Source organism: Anser cygnoides, chromosome Z (genome assembly GCF_040182565.1).
Source record: "Anser cygnoides isolate HZ-2024a breed goose chromosome Z, Taihu_goose_T2T_genome, whole genome shotgun sequence".
Classification (NCBI taxonomy): domain Eukaryota; kingdom Metazoa; phylum Chordata; class Aves; order Anseriformes; family Anatidae; genus Anser; species Anser cygnoides.
Window position 1 is genome coordinate 23,058,681 of NC_089912.1, and position 24,139 is coordinate 23,082,819.

The 24,139-nt window shown below is 39.6% G+C and overlaps 1 long non-coding RNA gene across 1 annotated transcript in view; it reads left to right on the plus strand.

Annotated features, from left to right (window-relative positions):
• The first annotated feature begins 259 nt into the window (after window positions 1-259).
• The window catches only part of LOC136788912 (uncharacterized), a 46,531-nt gene continuing 22,651 nt past the window's right edge, over window positions 260-24,139 (plus strand). The window contains exon 1 of the long non-coding RNA XR_010827465.1: window positions 260-321. This is a non-coding gene — a long non-coding RNA (uncharacterized lncRNA). The remainder of the gene's footprint in view (window positions 322-24,139) is intronic.

The following is a 24,139-nucleotide window of genomic DNA, read 5'->3' on the forward strand; positions in this document are numbered from 1 at the left end:
TTATTTATACAGTGCTTCACTGTTCCTGTTTCTGTTGTGTCTGCCACTTGTTAAACCTGTGAAACTGTCTTGATATTCTTGTATAGGTAATTGTTGTTTAATGTGCCACACTGATGCGTAGTGCTGAAAAATAGTTTAAGCTTAAGCTGTGGCATCTTACAATTGCCATAAAGAATAAAAGAATCAATATTTATGTTACCAAAAAAATAAAAATCTGAACAGTGTATTCAGAAATTTAATTTGGCCTTGTATGTTTTCTAGGGAATAGCCTGAGGCTGCAGAGTTATGATCTGAAAATTTAATTTGGAGACATTGCTAAAGGTATGTTTAATCTCTGTCTAACTGTAAAGCTCTCACATGTACAAATTGCTTTGATTTTATTACACAGATCATGACAACAGCTGAGGTCAGCAGAGGTAGTAACTGGATGTCTATGGCAAGGGAGTGTGATCTAATTCCTTCCCCAAGGAACAGTGGAAATACAGTCTGGAGGCCAATCATCTTGATTGGTGTGGGCATTTTTCCAAGCACAAGAAGAATTTTGAAATACTAGGGGCTAGATGCAAGGAGGAAGGTGATTAGAAGATAAATGGTCTTTGTGTGACCTTCAGGCTATTCTTCCATGGGGGCCTTGTGATCAAATGTTGCTCTGGACATGTTGAATTAACTTCATCCTGAATTATAGGATACTGAACCCCAAGTAAGAAGATGAAATGTATTATACAAACTCTTCCTTTCCCTTTGCTTGTATTCTCTCTCTTTTAAACACATTTTGTTTGGATGAAATAGCATAATATAAATTCAATAGGCCCTCTAAAGCAGAGTTCTCTCTCTTGCTTGGAAGTAGAGTTAAGGCAAACAGTACACACATGGCTTGAAACCATACTAATTGCTTCTACCAGAAGGCAGGGTTACTGAGACAAGGGGACTACCAAAAACAAAACTTCAAACAGGTATCTCAGTAAGAAGGCACCACAAAACTCAAAGGGGAACTATGAGGTGAGGAGGAACTATGAGGCAGTAAAGTTATATAAAAACTGAATACCACTGCCTCTATTTGCTACATTTGAAAAGAAAAGTAATGTGAACCACTACCTCCTTTAAAAGGCCTCTCTCTCTATTGGAACATCTGTAGCTAGCAGATCTGAAAAGGATGGAGGCATTCAAGCTTCTGAAGGGCATGGAAGGCTAGGCAAATATCAGTAAGTGAGCACTAAATGAGTCTGCAATTTCAGTCATATGCAGCCTTGTGCTGCTGAGGGAAGTTTGGCAAGTGTGGACATGGAAGTGATGAGAAGGGCTGAGAACATGGAGATGCCCATTACTAGACTTGTGAATATGGCTGAGAAACTCTTGGTCTGAACCCAAAGCCTAAGCAGGAGGCTGAGAAGTTTCACACGGGTATGTGCGAGAGAAGCAAATCCCTTAGAAATGGGATCACCTGAGAAGCAGTCCTTGTTGGAGACAGATTTTAGCTGCTACCAGCCTGATGCTGGACAGGCATGGCCAGCTGGTTTGGAAGCTGGGTAGCTCAGTTGGCTTGGTTAGAGGCAGAGTATGTGTTACGGTCACGGTAGTTTAGCATAGATTCAGTCATTAATGCAGCTGTATAGATTCTGCACAAGAGTTGGCTTCAAGTTGGCCAGCCTGTGTGCATGTGGAATAGAAGTTTCTCTGCCTGCACTTGTCCATTACAAGATCAATTTCTAAAGAGTTACATATAGCAAGTGGAAGACAAAGGAGTCTGAAAGTGGGGCAGGGAAGCAATGAAAATGATAGTAAATGTAAATAGCATGCAAAACAGGAGAAATAATCATAGCTCTCCTGCTCATTAGTTTTCTTTTCCTAGAGATTACCTTTAACATTTTTATAAAATGATTTGCATAAAAATTCTAAATGGCTGGAGTATTTCCATTTGGTCATTTCTATGAAAATAAGCTTGGTTCATTATTAAGTTACTTGGCAAGGATGTGTTTTCAGAACTTTGGAAAACAACTGTTTTCCTTCAGAGTAAGAAGTCTTTGAGAATGGCAATATGATTCATTTTTTTTTTTAACTAAAATGAAAATACTGATTCTTACACCTTTTGAAACAAGAGAGTAGGACAGATGTGTTTCTTGGGCCTGGAATACACGTGATCCTCAGACAGGATCTAATCCACTACTTAAAGTGCTATCAGATTCTGAATATGTACTACGGGTTAAAAAAAAAACGGAGTTTTTTACAATTAAATTTGTGCTATTGCAAAACAGTAGGAAAGCAGCTGGAAAGCAGCTGGGATTGATCACTGATCATTTGACAAAAGTTCTTCTATTATTCACTTTATTTCTGCTGCCCTTCTCTAGCTTAATGTTTTGACATGCACCCAGCAAATTTGTGCCATTTTACCACATCACTAGTTAGTCTTAGACTTGATTTCCATATGTCACATCAGCATCTAGTAATTACTCATTGTTATTTTTATGGTAAGGAGTTGCGTTACTTTCTAACACCCACATACTGGGAATAAATACCTCTGAGTACAGTTTAGACTATGCAGTTAAGGGCAAGCCACATTTTCATTTGGGACGCTAAGAATCTGGGGATTTCAGAAGTCATTTTCTTGACCCCCTAGCTTCTTTACAACAGTCTTTAGCTTTCCTATCCTCAGACTTAGACCTCTGTCATCAGGCCCTCTTTCCTGAAGAAATCTCTTAGAAATAATGCAGTTGCAGATATCATTAGAGTTGACCTTCTCATTTAAAGCTAATAGTTATAAAGATATCTTCTAAATTTGTTTGATGTTTTTACCACATACACCATGATAGATATTTTAACCATGTGAGCTGGATTTATGAAGCAGCAATAGCAGCCTGTGTTAAATTCTCCTCTGTTTCCAGTGTAATGGGAAGAGCTCATAAACTCACAAACTCACAAAAATAGTGGAATAGTAGAATAGTGGATATCCTCACTTGTTACTCCTCTGTTGCCAGCTATTACATTTGTCTGATCTGCTTCTTGCCAGAAGACAAGAAATCCCTTCACAGACATTGGAAGCCCTTCCTGTATTTTTTCCTGCAGTTTTTAATTTTTGTTTCACATTTATAGGAAAGGAAATTTACATTTATAGGAGAGGAAATGTAGCATTCTGCTGCTATCTGGTAAACTGAATATGTATATGTCTTCCTTTCATTATAATCAAAGTTTTTTCCTATCTTCTGGGTAAACTGTCATGTTGAGAACTGTTGTATTTTAGTTGTATTAAAATAGGTGGCTAAGATATTCATTGCAAGCACTAAAGAACCCATGGTCTTCTGTTTGTTAGGACTAAGACAAACCATGTCACTGGCAGCTGAAGCTCTCATTTTTTGTTACCTGAACCTTGCAGTTGGGATTTGTTAACTTTAAAAAAAAATACTGTTCTGTGCCATCCACTGAAAATCAATGAGAAAATCAGCTCTGGTTCAGCCTGGGACCTAAACATCTATTTGGTACTAAACATTCAGTAATTCCACTGACTGCTATGAAGGTGTTTGTGTGTTTTAAGTTAAAAACCTTTCAAATGCTTTTCTGAGTGGGACACATCTTTTAAACTGATCTGACTCAAATACCATCAATATAGCAACAGCTCTGGACGTATTTATGATTAAGCTTTATTGAAGAAAAAGACCTAACTGTACCAGCTTGTTCCTTCTCCTTATTTTCAGTTCAATAAACTTAGCATACCACTTAGGACAGGACTTCCCAACACTTCTGACACCATTATGGTGTTTTGTTTAGTTAGAACCACCTTCTGAATTTACAAAGTTCAGGTGTTGCCCACGTCTTTCTATAAAATGCTGCAAAGGATTAAGTGATTTAATGTGATTGTAATCTCTCTGTAACTGAAAAGGTTATCTTCATTGTTGCCAAAACCAGGTAAGCAATTAGGCTTTACCCTTCAAGGTTGTCATGCTGTTGCAGGGCATCCTACAGCTGCAAAATCCAGCAGCTTTCACAGGGACTTCAGGCAGAATAATTCATGCATGCCATATGCTGTCTTTGCTCAGAAGTAGAATTTTTGGCACTGGGTACATTGTTTTCTTTCTTTAATGTCAGCTTCCCTCACTCCACACACACATAAATCCCAGGATGTCTGAAGGCAACCCCTGCCTCAGTGACATTTAAAGAGGACAAGACAGAAGAAATTAATGGAAGATTGCAACAGCTTAAATATGTATGTGCTTATTCCAGGCATGTGACAGTTACATATGTTTCCTGAGCTGAATAGAATTCTCAGACTTTCACTCATCCATTGACTGATGCTGGGAATGACTCTGAAGTCTGAACTACCCCAGAGATTAGGGTTTGTTATCTGATATCCAAATTAAAAAACAAAGTTGGTGAGACTTCGACCTGGAAGTGGCTAAGGAGAGGATTATTCTGAGTACTGTAACTACTGGTCTGCTCTAAGCTGATTAAAAGCTACTCTTGGTTTAGTGTAAAAGGTAAAGCAAAGTAAAGCAGTAGAACAGAAAGGCATGGGATTTTTTCTAGTGCAACAGTGAGTGGTCCAGGACTAATGGTCACACTGCACTAGGGAATGCAGGAGTGGATATAGGTGGTGACTCACCTTTTCAGGTTTTAAACTGGTAAAATAAATAAATAAATAAATAAGTAAGGTTTTTTTTTTTTTACTATTTCCCCTGTGTTCCTTTACTCTCTTGAGCCAATGAATCTTTTATAAGAAGGCCATGTTCATCGCAATTATAACAACAGCTTTCTTGTTTACAGCTACTGTGGGGAACCATGTTTGAAGAGGAGCTAGAAGGCAGACTTTACAACAAAAGGGGGAAGCTCGTATATAAGCACAAAGTCTCCAAAATATGAATGTCTCTGGGCATGCTCCAGTCTGTCTCCTCTTGCAAACTCTTTACTCATTGAACCAAAACTTGTAAGAAACACTGTGGTTCTCCATGGTGAGTACTATTGATAATCAGGTGGAGAAGAGGAAAGCATGGAAGACAGACATTCAGCCATGGCTTTCTGTTTAAGATCCTATTCCCTGTGGCACTCAAAGCCACTAATAACAGGAATTATTTAGTTACTAGATATATTTTTTTAATTTGGAAAGTTATTCAGACCATAACCATGCAGTTATGCAACAGCCCTGAAATGACTACTGTAAAAATAGCACTTATCAGTATTTATTAATTTCTTCATAACTAAATAGACAATTGTTTAGTTTTAGACCATTGCTTACTACAGCAACTCTTATAATTTGCATGCAGTGATCATAATATAATCTCACAAAAATCCAGTTCCACATAAATTGATGCGCTGTACTGCTCAGTAACCTGCATAATTCATTTACTGCCATTTGCTTCCTCTGGAATATGTTAGGGCTGGCTGGAAACTGGAGACATGAGTTCCAGAAACACTTGGACATCTGTTTCATAGAACCATTAAATCATAGAATGGCTCGGGTTGGGAGGCACCTTAAAGATCATCTAGTTTCACCCCCCCTGCCATGTGCAGGAACACTTCCCACCAGACCAGGTTGCCCAAAGAACCATACAACCTGGCCTTGAACAGTTACGGGAATGGGGCATCCACAGCTTCTCTGGGCAACCTGTGCCAGTGCCTCACCACCCTCTGAGTGAAGAATTTCTTCCTGTCTGATTTAAACCTACCCTCTTTTAGTTTAAAACGATTACCCCTTGTCTTATTGCTACACTCCCTGATAAAGAGTCTCTCTCCCCAAAAAAGTCTCCCCCCATTGTTACCTTTCATTGTCTCCATGTACTTACAATGGGCAGGGATCAGCTCTCTCCTATCACTTAGGTGTGTGTTAGAACAAGACCCTGCTTACGAGAGGCTTCTATGAAATTACACCAACATGAAATGCATACAAAAGGAGATTCAGGTAGACATTTCACAATGCAGAGACATTGGTCTAAGAAATAGTCCATCTGTCTGTCTACCCCACTCCAAGGCTGAGACATTGCTCCATCCTGCTCTTCTCACCGCGTGCCTGTTCCTGTGGTCCAGCCTGTACCAGTCTCAGCAAACAAACTGGGAAGTGCTTGTTGTGCTGAGCTCCCTGGCTCACTGAAGGGCCTGACGTGTAACAGAGCCCACAAGACAGGATGACCACACAGCTGGTGGGAAGGAGGGAGGAAGGAAGGGAGGGAGAGAGGGAGTCAGCAGGGAAGAGGAAGCCAGGCATCCCTCTCTGGTTGCAGCAAGCTGTTGGGTTGGCTCAGGTCCATGTGAAACCTCATCCTCAAGACTTTGCACTGTGTTTATTTGAAACAGTAGGGTCCCAAAGTGGGAACAGTACACAGTGTGCATCAAAAGTGCCCTCACAGTTAGTTATTTGCCCTCTGAAGAGCTTCTGATACTCATGGTGATGCATCACAGGATTGTGCTCATAGGTTACCATCCATGTGTAGCACACAGTGAACAATGGACCGTGGCCCTCCCAGCTTCCTGAGAAAGAGACAGGCTTGGTCTCATCTGTTAGGCCCATTTTTCTCCTGTCCTCCTGTCCTGTTTGAAGTCAGAGTACATTTATCTGGAAAGAGAACAGCCAGTTCTTCCCATCAGGGCCCAGCCTTTGCTCTGTGCACCATGGTGTCACTTTCACTTGATGTCTCCCTCTTTGTGGCCTAGGACCACCTGCAAGTCGTCCCCCCGTCCCCCCCCCCCCCCCCCCCCCCCCCCCCCCCCCCCCCCCCCCCGCTCAGGGTCCAGGACACCATGGCACCATGTCAGAGGCCACTGCTCCTTTCCCAGTGAGGCCACAGCAGGGCAATTCTCCAGCTCCCCACAGCCCTGCTCTGCCTGTCCACAGGCCCACCATGTTGGGCCCACCAGCAGGCCCATGTTCCAGTTGGTGGGGAAGGTACAAATGAGCCTAGTTGTGCTATTTCCTTCAGCAAGTATCAGTTACTTTATTTCCTCTCTGCATTAGTCTAACTTTGGTTTTCAACCAGATGAAAACCCCCACCACACCACAACTACCCCATACTCAGGACAGGCAGCAGAGGCAGTGGAAGTGGTTGGGGGCTGCATGGGGCATGGCTCTGTCCAGCTGCCCGGTGCCTGCCCTCACGCTGTGCTCTCACCCACCACAGCACACTGCAGAGCATCACTGCCTACTCCCCAAGGTCTGATCAAAGAAAAATTACTGTGGGGGTGATGGCATCCCCAGCCTGGGGTGATGGTTGTGTGCTGTCCTCTGCTAAGGCTGGAAATGTTACAAGCCTGATCTGTGCCTTAATGAAATTTGAGTACAACATTGCAGACAATGAGACCAGGTGTTAGCCGTGGTCATAGAATGTGATTATTGGTGTCAGATTAGTAAATATTTTAAGTACCTGCACCATTTTCACCTGAAATTTTGCCAGCTTTTTTCTTAAACCCTTTTCACTAAAAAAGCAATCAGTTGCAAAATCATCTAGAAGGGGAGAAAATAAATTCTTCTTTTCATTGCAAATAAAACTCAGAAGATTACTATTATGTGTAATTATGAAAATTAAGCTGTACATAGTACAGCTAAAATAACAAAGTAAGGAATATTTGTTGCCATACAAAGGAAAACCCAGTAAGACAACAAGCTGCCCTTCCACTGAGAGTGTCTGATGCACATTTTGCTTTTTTCTCTTTTCTCCCCCATTACATTGGCTTACGGTGCGTTTTCTCAGGGAACCATATACAGTATGGACAGTTTTGTTTTGCATAAAAAAGTGGCTTAAAATTGTCATATACCATGTGATTAACATACTTGAAAACAAAACAAAAACAAAAATCCCCACAGAAGTTAATTATGAAATAGTCTACCAATACAAACAGTATATTGAAAGTAGAAAAGCAGTTCTGTCAGGGAATTAGTCATAGTCAAAGTCTGAAATGGAAGGAAAGAATGAAACGTCATAAAGTTGCTAAAATTCAAGTACTTTTCACTGCAACATAAAGCCCCCTGTATGTTCTCCTTCCCACAAAGTCACAGTAAGCAAAGTAACAGAATTTCTGCCAATTTCAACCCATTATTTTCTCCTTGTATCCAAGGCAGCTTTTCATACCAAGTGTAATAGCCCCGCTGACTGATCATACTTTCTAAATGTTTCCTAGCATCTTGAAGCCACAGTCAAGGGAAGGACAATGTGCAACAATCTGGGGTAATATTAGGGAGTAAACTTTCTTTGTATGTAGCCAGTAGAGACAGATTACGGATAAGTCTGACTTCCTATACTTAGTGCAGCATACATCTTGCAGATAGATTTCTGAGCATGTTAATCATGATTTCTAACAAAACAGTTTTCAGTTATGTTACACAATGCTAGAAATTAAAAATTTCCCCATTACCTTCTTTGAATTCATTGGCTCTTTACAAAAAAAAAATAAATAAAAAGAAAAAAAAAAAGATGGCTTTAGAAAATTATATATACAATCAAATTTTTATTTACATAAATAGTTAGATTGGGTGAACTCTTAGTATTCTGCACTCCCAAGAAAGATCTATGTTCATTTCTTACATCCAGCCTCATTGCCCATGAAACGTTGGCCTACACATAAAAAAAAAACCACTGTATTTTTATATCCAGAATACAGTGCTTTCAATATTTATCAAAATACACAGTCCTTTGCTAAATAATCAATATTCTAATTTGTTTCAGATTGGATTGCTTCAGACAGGGCACGCTGGTCAGAATCTGGCTCCACTTCTTCAAAGAATCACAGAATGGGCAGTGTTGGAAGGGACCTCTGAAGATCATTTAGTCCAACCCCCCTGCCAAGCAGGATCACCTACAGCATGTTGCACAGGATGGCACCCAGGTGGGTTTTGAATATCTCCAGAGAAGGAGACTCCACTACCTCTCTGGGCAGCCTATTCTAGTGCTCCATCACCCTCACAGTACTGAAGTTCCCCCTCATATTGAGCCGGAACCTCCTGTGCTTCAGTTTGTGCCCATTGCCTCTCATTCTGTCACTGGGCACAACTGAAAAGAGACCAGCTCCGTCCTCTCAATACCCTCCCCTCAATGTACATTTATACACATCGATGGGGTCTCCCCTCAGTCTTCTCTTTTGCAGGCTAAACAGGCCCAGCTCTCTCAGCCTCTCCTCATATGACAGGTGCTGCAGTCCTCTAATCACCTTAGTAGCCCTCCTCTGGACTCACTCCAGTAGCTCTGTGTCCCTCTTGTACTGGGGAGCCCAGAACTGGACACAATACTCCAGGCGTGGTCTCACCAGGGCTGAGTAGACAGGTAGGATCACCTCCCTTGGCGTGCTGGCAATACTCTTCCGAATGCAGCCCAGGATCCTGTTGGCCCTCTTGGCCACAAGGGCACATTGCTGGCTCATGGTCAGCCTGCTGTCCACCAGGACTCACAGGTCTCTCTCTGCAGAGCTGCTCTCCAGCAGGTCACACCCAGTCTGTACTGGTGCTTGGGGTTATTCCTCCCCAGGTGCACTATGCTGAGGGTGCACTCCATTCCATCGTCCAGGTCACTGATGAATAAGTTTAAAAATTTGAAAGGCTCCTGCAAAATATCCTAGTGTTGCTTTAATGGCAGATCTTCTAATTGTTAAGTAAAAGTTCTGGCTATTTTCAAGTGAAAGGTACAAGCAAAAATATATAAACAAAGTATTATTTGGACTCCTACCAATAACAGTCCCTTTGCCCTTGCTAATTTTTGTGTAACATCTTACCTTATGAGACAATGAAACAAATGCTCTTGTACTGTAGGCTAAGAAATGGGTTGGCAGGAGCCTCAAAATTCAACAAGGGGAAGTGCAAAGTCCTACACTGAGGAGGAACAACCCCAGGCACCAGGACATGCTGGGGGCCACCCAGTTGGAAAGAAGATTGGCAGAAAGGGACCTGCGGGTCCTGGTGGACCCTGAGTTAAACATGAGCCAACAAGTACTCTTGAGACAAAGAAGGCCAGTGGTATCATGGGCTTCATTAAGATGATTTCTGCCAGCAGTTTAAGGGAAGTGATCCTTTACCTCCACTAAGTACTGGTGAGGTCACACCTGGAGTGCTGTGTCTTGTTCCAGTCTCTCCAGTACAAGAGAGACATGAGCACACTGGAGAGATTCCAGGTAGGGGCCACAAAGATGATGGAGGCACTGGAACACTTCTTGCATGAGAAAAGTCTGAGGGAGCTGGGACTGTTCAGCCTGGGGAAGAGAAATCTCATGGTGAATCTAATCCATGTTTATCAATAGTAGAACAGAGTGTGTAAAGAAGAAGGCATCAGTCTGTTTTCAGTGGTGTCCAGTGGTAAGACAAGAAGCAATGGGCACAAACTGAAACAAAGGATGTTCCTTCCCTTTGAACATCAGCAAACACTTTACTGTGTGGGTGACCAACCAATGGAAGAGGTTGCCCAGAGAAGTTGTGAAGTATCCCTCCCCACACACCTTCAAAATGGCCATGGATGTGGTCATGTGCAACCTGATCTAGGTGGCCCTGCTTAGGTAGGGGGGTTGTCTCAACCATTCTGTTCTTCTGCGACATGAATGTCAAATAAGAACAACCTATTTTACTTTGAAAGCACATGATAAATGTTCAATTACAGTTTATATTACAAATTAAAGCTAAAAAAAAATAGATGGTTTCTAATGCAAATAAAATCAAAAACTGGAAGTAGAAAATGGTAAAAAATATTTGAGATACCTATAAAGATTTAAAAGATAAAGTAGATCAAGTTTTGTTTAACCTCACATATTTTATCTAAAATAGAAAGAAAATAGTATTCTAAGGTCTTTTATATGCCTTTTGGAAAATGAGGGCTACACATTGGTGAAGTCTTTTCTTCTTGCAAATTCTCTTGAAAAATTATGTACTTCATGTATTTCATAATTCATTTTATATTGATCATAAACATTCCTGCATAGGTAGGAAACGAGACATATCTTTCAGTGTAAAGTATGACCAATGTTTGTTTCCACTTGATGAAAATCAATAAAGAACAGAAGTCTGGTTTCCATAAAACAGAACATACTCTTCATTCTTTGTCAGTCTGACCTTGAATGCGAATCCTTTCTATATAAAGCAGCCAGTTTAAAAACAAAAAACAAAACAAAACAAAACGAAAAACCAGATGGACATTTGCTTTCAGTCATAGAGCTATTTCAATACCAGTACAAAGGTGCCTCCAAATTATGGAGCCAAAGTGAAGATAAAATTTTGTTGAAAAAAAACCTTAAAAAAGACACAATAGGAGCTATGTCAGAGTCACAGATGTTAGCAATAAATATTTAATTAGGGAAAACCTTGTTCTGTTCTTTGCCTTGTATTAAATGACCTTATGACGAAGGTATTGAGCTAATTCTGAATAAACACTAACACAGTAAATTTCCAAAGCAGTAAGAAAGCTATTAGTAGATTGATATAATTTTTATTCTTACGTAGTATTTTCATCAGCATGTCTCAAGAGTGGCTTTGCAAAGGCAGCTCCTCAGATGAGCAAGCTGGGGCAAATTGACCATGCACAGAGAGGCCACTGAAATTGGCTCCTGCAAAGCTGGAAATGGTACATAAACTTAAAGCATCCCCAGACAACACCCTCATTACTAAGCAGCACTGTTTGTTTAAACTGTTTGTTTAACAGATGTTAGTTAAATAGCACATTATCTAGTATATCAACTCCCTTTGAAGTTTTCTAGAGAATCCAATAAAATATGCAGCAGTAATTTCAATCAGTGGTTGCATTGTAGTGCTTTACAATTGTGGGTCCTGAAACAAAACTTTCACTGGGATTTACAGGTACAGTGTTAATGGCTATCACTTTATTTTACTAGTTGAAGCCTTGGGCAAACAATTACAGATCTTTTGGAGGCTGAAAAATAATAGCAACCATTTCTCAGCACAGTGTGGCTTTTCTAGTAGGACATGAGTCTGAGTGCATCCCCCAGTGATATCAGTAAGAATAGGTCTAGCCTGGACTAAAGCTTAAAAACTATAACATAAAAATTGCTGTCCTTATTTCTGCCTGGTTAGGCAGATAATCCCTGAGCCATAAAACTTGGCCAATGCTTTGAATCATAAATAAATGAATAAATAAAGTGATACTCTTTCTAAAGGACTCTTTAAAAAGAGGCAGACCAAAATCTGGCAGCCAGAAATTAAGAATATTTAGGTTGTGAAACACCAGATTTGTCAGCTTAAGCCCACTTCTATTTTTAATGCAATCTAAAGATTTCAGGCTCACCACCATTCCCCTTTTGTATAATAAATATTACATCCACTAATACTAATAAATATTGCATTCAGTTACAAAAGTAAATGCATCTGAGTGGGCTAATTGGTTCTTTATGAGGGTGTTTCAAAATTGACGATTCTTATTAATGTTAACAAAATTGCTTGAGGGCATGCAGTGTCAGCGGAGGCCTTTCAAAAAGAAAGTCTGTCACAGTGTACCATTTCAGCATTTATGTCTGTAGTTAAATTTAAAAATGCAACTTGAACAGCTAACTAAATTAATTATGGCATATGCAAAGTGAAAAGGTTTTACAAGCCTTTCATCTTGTTTGCTACAGAGTCATAACAAGAAGTTCCTCCTTGTTGTTTTTATTTGTTCATCATATACTCATATTACAAATGGTATGAAATTAATCTGCCTCTAGTTGCTAAAAAAAAATTTTAGCAGTTGTGAAATACACCAAGTAGAGTCTTCTGCTTAGAGATAATAAATAGCAAGTATACATGTAAGCATGACATGACATTTTTTCTATAATTTCTTTGAAATTATATTTAAGCTACTTCGCGCAAAAAAAAAAAAAGGTAAGAAAAAAAAAAGTTTCTCAGTTTTCTGTCATCCAAACCCGACAAGTAAACTCCGTAGACGACACCAGGAGACTGCACTCTGACTAACAGAAATTCTAACCTGTGCAATGTAGGGGTTCCTGTGTGTCTAAATATCTCATTTTAATCATTTTCTTCTGAAGCTCTATTTCCTCATGCAGAGAACCAGTAACTGCACTCCTTTACTTTTTTTTTTTTTTAATTTATTTATTTATTATTTTTTAAATATATCTTCAGTTGCAGATAAAGAAGAGTTAAAAAAGATATTTCTATCTATTGTATGAAAAGCATATGGAAATCCCTTAAGAGTCATAACAAAGATAACATGTATAATATTAATGAGATCATAGTCACATTCCTATTTTTGCAAGAGCAAACAAAAACAGCCTTTAATTTCTAAATGTCCTATAAAGATATTTATTTTCTGAGGGTCATAACTAAGCAGATACCTGGTGAAAGTTTTTGTACTGAGAATTCTTGTTTCCTTTCATCTATTTCCCTGAGTATTTGGCACCCCAAGGAAAGATTATGTCCTGACATTTGAATAGAGTCTTAGAGCTCCAACCTTTGCCTCTGAAATCTTTAACTTCTTTAAGCAGTATGTTGGTTGTATGACTTATCACTATATACAGTATAGAGCTTCTTCTATGTATCATCTTTTAGACGTAGGCTGGGTTGTATTTAAGGCTGGGTTATATTAAAGTTGTAGGCTGGGTTTATTTATAATTTCACTACAATTTCAATCTTTTTTTTTGAAGAGTCCACAGAAATCTCACAGTCTGTCTATGTGCAACAGTAAGGCACTGAATATACAGGCTAATACACATTTCTTATTTTTGTTGATGAATTGAAATGCATTATGATAAAAAATTAGAGACTGTAGAGTTGGAAATGACCCATGATATTGGAATATCTCTTCTGACTCTGAACCTGTACCATACCTGACAGTGCACAGTATGTTATCCAATAATATATTTTGTTTAGTTTTAAACATCTACCGTATTTCTTGGGAGCACGCTCCATGTACAAGCTAATGAATTATCAGGAACTGTCCCTTGTATGACTCATGCTCTTTTCCCCATCTCAACTGAATTAATATCTGATAATTACTTTCCTCTATACTGTTCTAATTTCATATCTGTTTTCTCAGTCTAAGCAGTTACTAGGTGGGCAGCTTTGGGGAGTAACTAACAACTTAGCCCATCAGAATAGTGAGGGTTTTGTTGTTGTTGTTGTTGTTGTTGTTGTTTTGCTTTGTTTTTAATTAGAAACTTTTTAAATTGCTTGAGGCAGAGATTCTTTTTGCACCTCTGTGCCACTAAACGTAGTGGAATCTAGTCCGCAGCTGAGTTCCTACATAATGCTGTAGTGCTAGGGAGTGGAGAGGCAGGTGACCTATTCTCCGTTATCACCAGTGACAGGACCCGTGGGAACGGGGTTAAGCTGAGGCAGGGGAAGTTTAGGCTGGACATCAGGAAGAGGTTCTTCACCGAGAAGGTGGTCGCACACTGGAACAGGCTCCCCAGTGAAGTAGTCACTGCACCAAGCCTGTCTGAATTTAAGAAGCGATTGGACTGTGCACTTAGTCACACGGTCTAAACTTTTGGGCAGACCTGTGCAGTGCCAGGAGTTGGACTCTATGATCCTTATGGGTCCCTTCCAACTCGGGATATTCTATGATTCTATGAAAGTGATTTGCGCTTTTGTCAAGTTTTGCACTTGGATTGCAGGAGCGGGTGTAGTTCTGTTGCCCTACACAGTGCAAAGAACAGATGTTACATTTCCTTTTCAGCACAGCTTTGGCTTGCTGCAGCTGCTGCTTTCTGACTTTCTGAATCCTGTTGCCCCATTTTGGCAGTATGGCCTCCAATAATCTGGGTTCAATAGCCTGGGAACCCCACTGATGTTGTCTCCCCTACAAAGAAAGGCTTAGCCTTTGGTATGATGGCTGAAGGGTCGAAGAGGGCTGAGAGGAGGAGGTGATAGGCTTGTTTTGTAACAGAAAGGAGTTATTAGGATCTCTCAGCTGAGAGACAAAGATACAGACAAAAAGATGAAAGACGATGAAAGACACTAAAAAGAAGAAAAGTGTCTTAGAATAATTCACTGTCCTTGAGGTGAAAAAGAGTGCAGTGAGACTTATGATATTCAAAATTCAAGTGAAACATTAATGAACAAGTGAAGCACTGTGAAACTTATCTCCCTCTCAAGGAAAATGTCCACATGTGGACGTCCTGCCTTTTTAACCTCCTCAGACTGACAGTTTTTGAAAGCCAAGGACCAATAGTTCCACAAAGAACAGTGAGATGTGTTCGCCTGTGTCAAACGTGTTTCAAATGTGCTTTATTCTTTGACATACCTAGAAGCCTTTCTCTTTGGGGAACAATTAGAGCAAAAACAGAGCAAAATGTCCTACAGATGATGGCTGGATGCTGAAGGAAACTATTCAGTAGCATCAAGGACAGTATTGCACAGTACATGTCATTTTTCCTCACTTCTCATTCAGATGGGGACAATGCAACATGCTCATTCTGCAGCACATCACTGCAAGGCAGTAGCAGAGTACAGCATCCTATCTCTCTGCTACCAGCACTGACTTGGCAGGATACAGGCATACGTTAAAGCACTTCCTCTCATCAAGTACCTAGCTAAGGAGAAATTATATTTTTGAATAATGTAACAAGAAATCTTTGAAAAGGAAGACTGAATATCTGGCTGATCCTTTATTTCTTCTCTCCACTCAATGATAAATGGAGAATGGTAGTGTTATCTCAACATTAAACTTTTTTTTTTTTAAATCTGATTTTTAGAGTTTTATTTTGAAAATAGCACTTTTAGACAAACATTCATTTTCTTTAAAACTGAATTTAACATCATGACTGTCATTGACAATATTGCTTTTCAAATTTGCTGAACTTTCAGTAATAAGATTAGTCTCAAGACCTTTATTTTTAATTACTATGAATTGTTGGTTAAAATTGTTCCAAAAGTTATTTTAGAAATTAATTTTGGGTACAAAATGTGTAGTTTGATTTCAGTTTCCTCATGTACAATAGAATTTGGGGATTTACTTGCAGTATCTTATCAGTGATTATTTTCCAGATATTTCAGATGTAAGGTTAAGTCAGCTCCTACACAGACAATTGTATAATTTATATAACCTTAATATCAAAAGAAATATACCTATCAACTGCTATACTCTGCTTTGATGTATAAGGTTCCAAGAAGTTCTCGCAGCTTATTATATATATATAAATAAGTGTATATATCCCTCTCACAGCCATAGGATTAATGGCAAGCATATTCCTTGGTAAAAAGGAAGACAGTCAAGCGCCTATTTTTTTCGGTAATCTCTTGTAAACAGAAGAGGCAGGAAGGGCCAAGATGCAACAGCATATGAGTGAAAACAATGCTGAGGATGCTCTAATTAATCACAGAAACCAGACTTTACTTTATTCCTCTTCACATTCTCCTTTCCATATCTATGATCCAATATCAAGGGTAAATACAATGGCTGGGTTTTGACTGTATTTTTGTTGCCGTTTGTTTGTTTGTATTTCATTACACGAATATCTAGAATATTATCTAAATAAAAGCACAATTCTCTTTGAGTGAATGCCTAAAAAATTCTAATTAATGCACTTTATTTTACCATTATAAGTCCAAAAATATGTTTTTACAGATAGAGATAGAAAATTATTCAGTACAGCCATGTCATAGTAAGGTCTTCTGGATCAATAACTGGCGTCATATAATTACTTCTGTTATTTTAATTCTGGGGCCCTATTATGATGTGGTTCAAAAAGGGAGATGCTTATCTTTTCTTGCAGAAATAACAGTGACATCTTGTGTACAGGAGTAGGACTATGAGCATACGTTTTCAATCTCATAATGAAAGGATGCAAATTTGAGATTCAGAAACTTATCTGTTTTGTGTCTGTTTAAAATAACTTTTAACTCCTAACAGCTATGGCTAATGGTGCTGATCAACAATACAACCACCTGGTTAAAGGTGATTAACCTCTGCCAGCTTCAGATTGTCAGGGTCTGAATCAGACACTTCCGAGGTATTCATGAAGATTTTGTTCATTATCTCAGGTGGGTGAAATAAGTTTTTTCAGGTTCTAAAATAGCTTTATAACACCATTCTCTTGCTATATTGAACTACCGTTTGTATCCTAAGCAAAATTCTGATGGACAGGAACTCATTTACAGGCATGATGCCTGAAAAAAACCCACCACCACCACCAAGAACAACAAAAAAGTAGAAAAACAGATGCCTTTCATTTTCCTTCTACTTTGAATTATAGAGATGGAAAATACCTAATTTATTATCTCTTTTTAGAGTAGGAAGTAATGATTTACCCCATAAATAAAAGCATAAGTAAGGAGTTAAAAAATATATTTATATGACCAACAGAATGAAGACTTTTTGCTTTGTTCTAGCTATCAACTAGGGTTATCAGAATATTATGTGCTGGTAAGGACAGGAGAGGCTTAGTGTGTACCTGACAGAACAATCCTGTTTTGAGAACGTTTGTTAGCTGAGGTTTCTCAAGATTTCCATATCCTTCTCTTAGACTTTGCTAAGAGAGGGATATATGACTTATTGACTGGAGAAATTCTGGCTTTCAGGTCACCCTGTTTCTCTTCTGTAGCTCTTATAATGCTCCTTTTCCTTTCACTTATTTCAGCCCAGACCTTCCTGAATCTTATATTTAGATTGCCTGCTTGCTGGTTCCCTACTCCCTTCCAACGTGTAAAATGAAAAGTAAGAACTAGCAAAGACTAAATTTTGTAAACACAAAGCTACTCCTTCACTGCTGTTCAGTAGTCAGGCAACAAAAGTGACCCATTTGGAGATAAAACATCCTGAGATTGTGTCTGATTTAACTATCCAACTGTTTAGTCTATTTACTGTTTGTCCAGGTTTATTGTAGTTATTTGTGCACTAAAATGTCTAAGACGTTTAGACATTTTTAAATGGTATCTCCACCTCTGGTAAAAGCCTTGGGACCAAAAAAAAAAAAAAAAAAAAAAAAAAAAAAGAGAGAGAGAGAGAGCAAGAGAGAAAGGAAAAACAATGAAAAGAAAGGAAAATAATAATAATAATGAAAAAGATTTCCCATCCCAATGACACTAGTAATGCAAGAGGGTTAGGTAGATAACCATGAATTACAGCATGGCTGAGACTGGTGGGGACCTGTGGGGGCACTGCCCCAACCCTTGGCCAGGCAGGGCCACCCAGAGCAGGGTGCCCAGCACCACGTCCAGGGGGCTTTCGGGGGTCCCCAAGGAGGGAGACCCCACAGCTTCTGGGCAGCCTGTGCCAGTGCTCGGTAACCTGCACAGCAAAGCGGCGCTCCTGGTGTTCAGAGGCAGCTTCCTGTGCCCAGCTGGTGCCCAGTGCCTCTTGTCCTGCCACTGGTACCACTGAAAGAAGCCTGGCTCTGTGCTCTTTTGCCCTTAATTTAAAAGGAGCTGTAGTAGTATAACTACTCAGTGAAGTGCATGGCTGACCAGTGTTTTCTAAATTAAAAAAAAAAAAAAGTAAAAATCTTGCTCTCCCTTCTCTGTTCCTTCCTTCTTCCATCCAGCATATACTTAAACCTATAGTTCTTATGTGGGTGTCCATTTGACAGTCTAATGTATTAAGTCAAACTGGTATATTTTAACTATAGCAAGGTTGTGATATTTTTTTCCAGCATTTAGAAGTCTATCACTCATGCTTTACAACAGTTACCTTTTGTAATCTATGTGTGAGTTGGAGGTATGTGGGTTACTCGTTCCCATGCAGAGAACACTGGATTCCATATCATTTTCAAAATCACCTGAAAATTTTGAGGCGCTGCGACTGCAATTGTGGGCCCTGTGGAGTAAGCCCCACGTATCACTGTGCCATGCAGCAGGGTGCTCCCACACCAGCTTGTGCCCTGCAGCTTGCTGAGCTAATAAGGGTCTCCACAGGAGGCAGAGCATGGCTGGCGGGTGGTGAAGCTGTTGCCTTCCTTTAAGTAACAAGTAACATGCCGGTAACTGTGGCTGTGTACTGGAAATTGTTCTTAAGAGTAATAAATGCAAGATTTGGGGTTTTACTTTCCAAAATTAGTTAGAGATATGATACAGTGTAGAAGAAAGAAATTAGGGAAGCCATGCTGTGAAGTTCTATGAGGTACAAAAATGAGTGCTAATAGCAGATCAGTAAAATGCTCCTAATTGATGCAGTGATTTCCAGTACAGTTATTCTCCCAGTACAAAACATCTCAGAAGCGTAATGTTGAGAGGTTCTTCATGGCAGCTAGTCTGCTGTGCAAAATGAACGTGGAATATCTGTTCCAGTGCCAGGCTTCTAGGACAAGTCCTGCTGGCTACCCAGAAGGGTGGAAGTCTGTTCTGCTGAGGCTGGTGTGAGTTTGCCTATTGACTGCTAGAATACCTCCCTTAAAACTGCAGAGGGTATGACTCTCAGCTTTACCTGGGGCTTAATATTTCATAGGCTAGTATTTCATTTTCTATCATGCAAAGCTAAAGGTTCAAATTCACTTATTTGGTTCAGGATGTTACTGTCAATAAAGTTATTGGTCCTCTGGCTATTTTGTCATGAAGCTTAGAACACAAAAAGTAATGACCTGTGGATTTTCCTCTAATGACTTCCTCCTATGCTGGGGATTTCTTTGAATTCCCTGGTGACATGAAGCAGATCAAAGCAGCAGCTGGGTACAGGTTATGCTGTAATAGGTAGGTTTTCCTTTTTTCCTTTTTTTTCTTTTTTTTTTCTTTTTGGTTTTGCTAAGCCTGATTGATTTTTTTGTTGTTCTGTTGTATTTATTTTTTTTCTACAGTTTGTTGTATAGCCTGTTGTACTCAGCACACCAAGGAATAACTCCTGCAAAATAGATCAAAAGATCCCAGAAACCTGAGAGGACAGATGTCAGAGGTCATTTCACTTTACTGCCCTTCCAGTAGAAAGTTGGTGTGTTTGAAGGGTGGGGTGGATTGGGGAGCGGTGGTGGTGGTTGTATAGTGGTGTTTGTTGTTGTCATTACATTTTTGTTTTTGTTTTCCATAGCATTTAAGTAGAGCTCTGTACAACCTAATTTTAATTCCCTAGGCAGAGGTTCCCATATTCCTGTTGCACTGCTATATGATTTGTGATATACACTCCATCTCCTGTCACTCGTTTAATCCTATACTTCATTGTACAAAGACTAATAACAAATAAGGAAAACTTTTTTTTTTTTTTCCCCAAAGATACCTGGAAAATTACTAGTTTTTATATAGAACACTTTACATTGGAAGTCAGTGACAGTCTGATCAACTTCTTAAAATAAGCTAGAGGAACAAGTTTTGTCCAGAGGAAGAGCCACGAGAGTAAGTGATGTGGGTTGTGGTTTGGACCATTCTTTCAGAGACCCTGGGGTCTTGGGAGCAGCACATGCCCACGCTCTGTTCTGAATCTTTGAGCTGCAACTCTCAGTCCTCTGTTGAAATACGTGTGTGTGCATTTCCACAGGTTCCCTGCTCTATGCATTTGGATGCTCATCTTCCTCCTCAGCTCCCGTTCCTGCTAGACCTGAGGTCTGTCTGCCTGTTGCCATGGGAGGTGGCCCAGTCTGGTAGCCATGCTTGTGTTCCACACAGCTCTCAGGAAGGGACAGGGAGAAGTAGGCTATTCCATGTACAGCTTGAAGATTTCTAGCAAACAAGGGGACTGTGAGAAGGAGACACAAGGTTTTAACCGACTGTGGATGTCTAGCGCATAGAACTCTACCTGCAATGTGAGAAGAGGTGGGAAGAAAACCCATATGCTGAGGAAGACGCTGAAAGCAGCTACATTTAAAGGAAAGAGCAATCTGCACAAATGAAGAAGGTTATGGAGGAAGAGAGAGCAGCAGAGCTGATGACTCAGGCCTGGATACGTGACTTAACCATGGTACACTGGAGACAAAGCCTGTGCCTTTCCCCTGTTCTGCCTTCCTGCCTGAATGCCCAGCCCTGTCCTCTTCACTGTAGTAACTGCTGTGAAAATGAATGCGCAGAACTGAAATCTGGGGTGCTTCTCAGCTCTGGTACAATAGGACTCATTAGAGGAAAGTGGAAAGGAAGTGGCAGAGGAATATGTTTTTAGCATTAGAAAATGTCTGACATTTTCTTCCCCTGTTACCTAAGCTAGGCATACATATTTCTAGAGCTAGCAGTCCTTTCTCATTTTTCAGTCAGATCAGCTTTTCCTCTTAGTTCTTCTTAAAGCTGTCCTTTTAGGTTACTGATTTTGTTTCTGTGTGGGTAGTACAGTTTTCTTTCTTAATTATTCCAATTTGCTTCTATTTTTCTATTAGGGAGCATTAGGGAGATAAATGTTTTATTTCAGATACAACCATGGTAAAGCTGCTAAGAGAGAATTTGCAACTTCTTTGTCTCCATACAGACCCTCAAAACTCTACTGTTCCTTCTGTACAATCATATAACCTTCTACATGCATGCATTTGCAATTTACCATTGCTACCACAATAAATTTATTATCTGCTTTCCTGCACAGGTTCTTCTGACTTTTTCACTATCTTCCTCACTTATTGAAAAAAGTGTTATTATTATGGGTAGCAAGTAAAAACAATTTCATGCTTGTACATTTTTCACTCATTTTACAGCTTTTCCTCTTATTCCCTTCTCACTTTGGTTCAGCATGTCAAGTCTTCCGTAATTAGCCAAGTAATATTACTATTCGGAAATTCACAGTTTTTTACCTTCCGAGCTTCTACAGGTATCTGTTTTGACTAATATATATATAATAGGTATTATTAAATATTATATATTTATATTATAAATGTTATTTGTATATATATGTAAATAAATTATATATATGTGTGTGTGTATATATATATATATATATATATTTAAATCAGGTAACTACCTGAAAGAATTCTTCATTGGAAGTTTTAGAGATAGGTGATCAATAACCTTTACATGAGGAAGAAATATACAATTGCAACACTTAAGCGCTGGGCATAAATTTCAGTGTTGCTGTTTCTTATTCAGTGTCTTTTTGATGAGCTTAAAAGAACTTAAATTGTACATGGACTAATATAATATTGTGGTACATGCCAAAGGAAAAAAAGCAAACAAACAAAAAATGAAGAGTGTGTTTTGCTCTGGAGAGTTCTCCAGTTCATCCATCCAACATCCTTCCATCCCAAAGGGAATGATAAGGAAGGTAATCCACTTCACTCCAGGTTAATTGTAATATAAAATGTGCTATAAATTTCTCATAGAATAATGCACTGAATAAAAGAAAGAAAGGAAAACAACAACAACACTGGCTTGTAGGAGTGTTCAAAAGAAGAACTGACATAGCAATTGCCCACTGAGATATAGAGCAGCATACAAGTTGTAGAGCTGTAGTCACTACAGTGCTATATTCTTAGAAAACCTGGTTATAAACACTGACCAGTGCAAGTACAAGGTGTGATACGTTTCATAAATACTCTGAAAAAACTCACAATATAGTTATGTAGGGTTTAGTCATGACTCAAGTCATGATTTAGTCATGAGTTCAAGAAGCATTTGGACAACTCTTTCAGACACGTGGTCTGGTTTTTGGGTGGTTCTGTGTGGTGTCAGGAGTTGGGTTCGATGGTCCTTGTGGGTCCCTTCCAACTTGGGATATTCTGTGGTTCTGTGATTACAATATAGCTACTTTGGGATGCTGAACTGCACTGCAGCTTTTAGCAAAGAGGACTAGGAGGATTTCTTAACTAAACTTAATGGAAGACACAAAGCAACATTTTCTTTCCAGGCAATCGGGGTTAACAGTACTCCATTCATGCAGCTGCCAGGCTGCAGCACTGGAAAAACACAGACACTGCAAATTCTTGTGACTAATATCTGCCTTCATGGTAACTGAATTTAAGATATGCTGAGAGCCATAAAAACCAAAGGTAAATTGCCGTCAGTGAAGTTGAAAACTGTCATAAATCACTCAGCATGGTGCAAGAGAAAGCTAGAAAACAAGTTGGGAAGCATGTAGTTTCACTTGTCCCTCTGTGAGTGTCAGTGCTAAATTACTGGGGGGGGGAAGTTTTCATGCAAGTCTGTTTTGTTATTTTATGTTCCTGACTAGAAAAATCTAACCTGACAAATCTACTTCTAGTGCTGTAAGTAGTGCAAAATTCTAACTTACAGAGAACTTTTAATAAATAAATAAAAGACAACTTCTCCTAAGATTCCTGGAACATAAATTAAAAAAAAAAAGGAAAAAAAAAAGAAGGGGCATGCTCAAAAAGATGAAAATAGTTGAAACAAAACTGGAAGCACTGGTTAACTCGGGGATGGAGGAGGAGATTGACAAGTCTGAGGTGTGGTTGGGGAATAGATGCTCTGCAAAGGCTGGGAGCAAGGCAGCGAGGGTGGCAGCACCATGCCGCCATCAACAAGGATGCAAACTCATCCCACCCCAACAAGGAGAGCAGTACAGGGTTGGAACAGTGATCAGAGGCAGCCAAGGGATCTGTGGCCACCACAACAGCCCCACTAGTGAGGTGGGTCCAAGGTCAGCCACAAAGCCAAGTGAGCAAGGGGTAAGGACCCGAAAGTAAATACAGCTCCTAAACCAGGGAGGAAGAGGCATGCAGTGAGGCATCTCTCAACTTCTTTTCACAGCATAATTTTTCTCCCAGAAGTTTAATCCAAGGCTGCACCATGACAGAGCTGACCTTAAACATGGGCAGCTAAACACTTGGGATGCAGGGGGAAAGCATTTGTTCCTCTTGGTGCAATGGGCACACCACAAATACTGACTTTAAAAACATCAAGACATGGAGCTGTTGTCAGCTGCCTGTAAGAATAAATAATACAGTCCTGTGTTAACTAACATTAAAGCAGAAGACACGGGAGAAGAGTATTGGTTTAGTTACAAAAATAAAAATCCACAGAGAGAGATAAGAAAGATGATGGGATTGTTGACATCCCAGTAGCTTTTAACGTCCTACATGTGGAACCGAATTTGTACAGACTTACCAGATATGCTGTCTTGTAAATGCCTTTGTTGTGTTCAGATAGTGTTTCCAAATCATAAAACTAGATCAGCACAGTACCACATCATCCAGTGATAAAAATCTGATCCAAATCAGGCATGGCATGTGATCGCATTTCTGTACAACCTTCCAAAGGATGTGGCAAAGAAAATAGATTGGAGAAAATATTTTCTTTCTTCTATTAGCCAACATAAGACTAGCATAAAGCTTATTTATGCAAAATTGATCTTTTTGTGAGAACATGATCTTCCAAAGTTAGTTTATACAGCAGCAGGGCTGTGCACTGCCTGGCTGTGACATCTTCTGGTCCGCTACTGAGAGTCCAAGA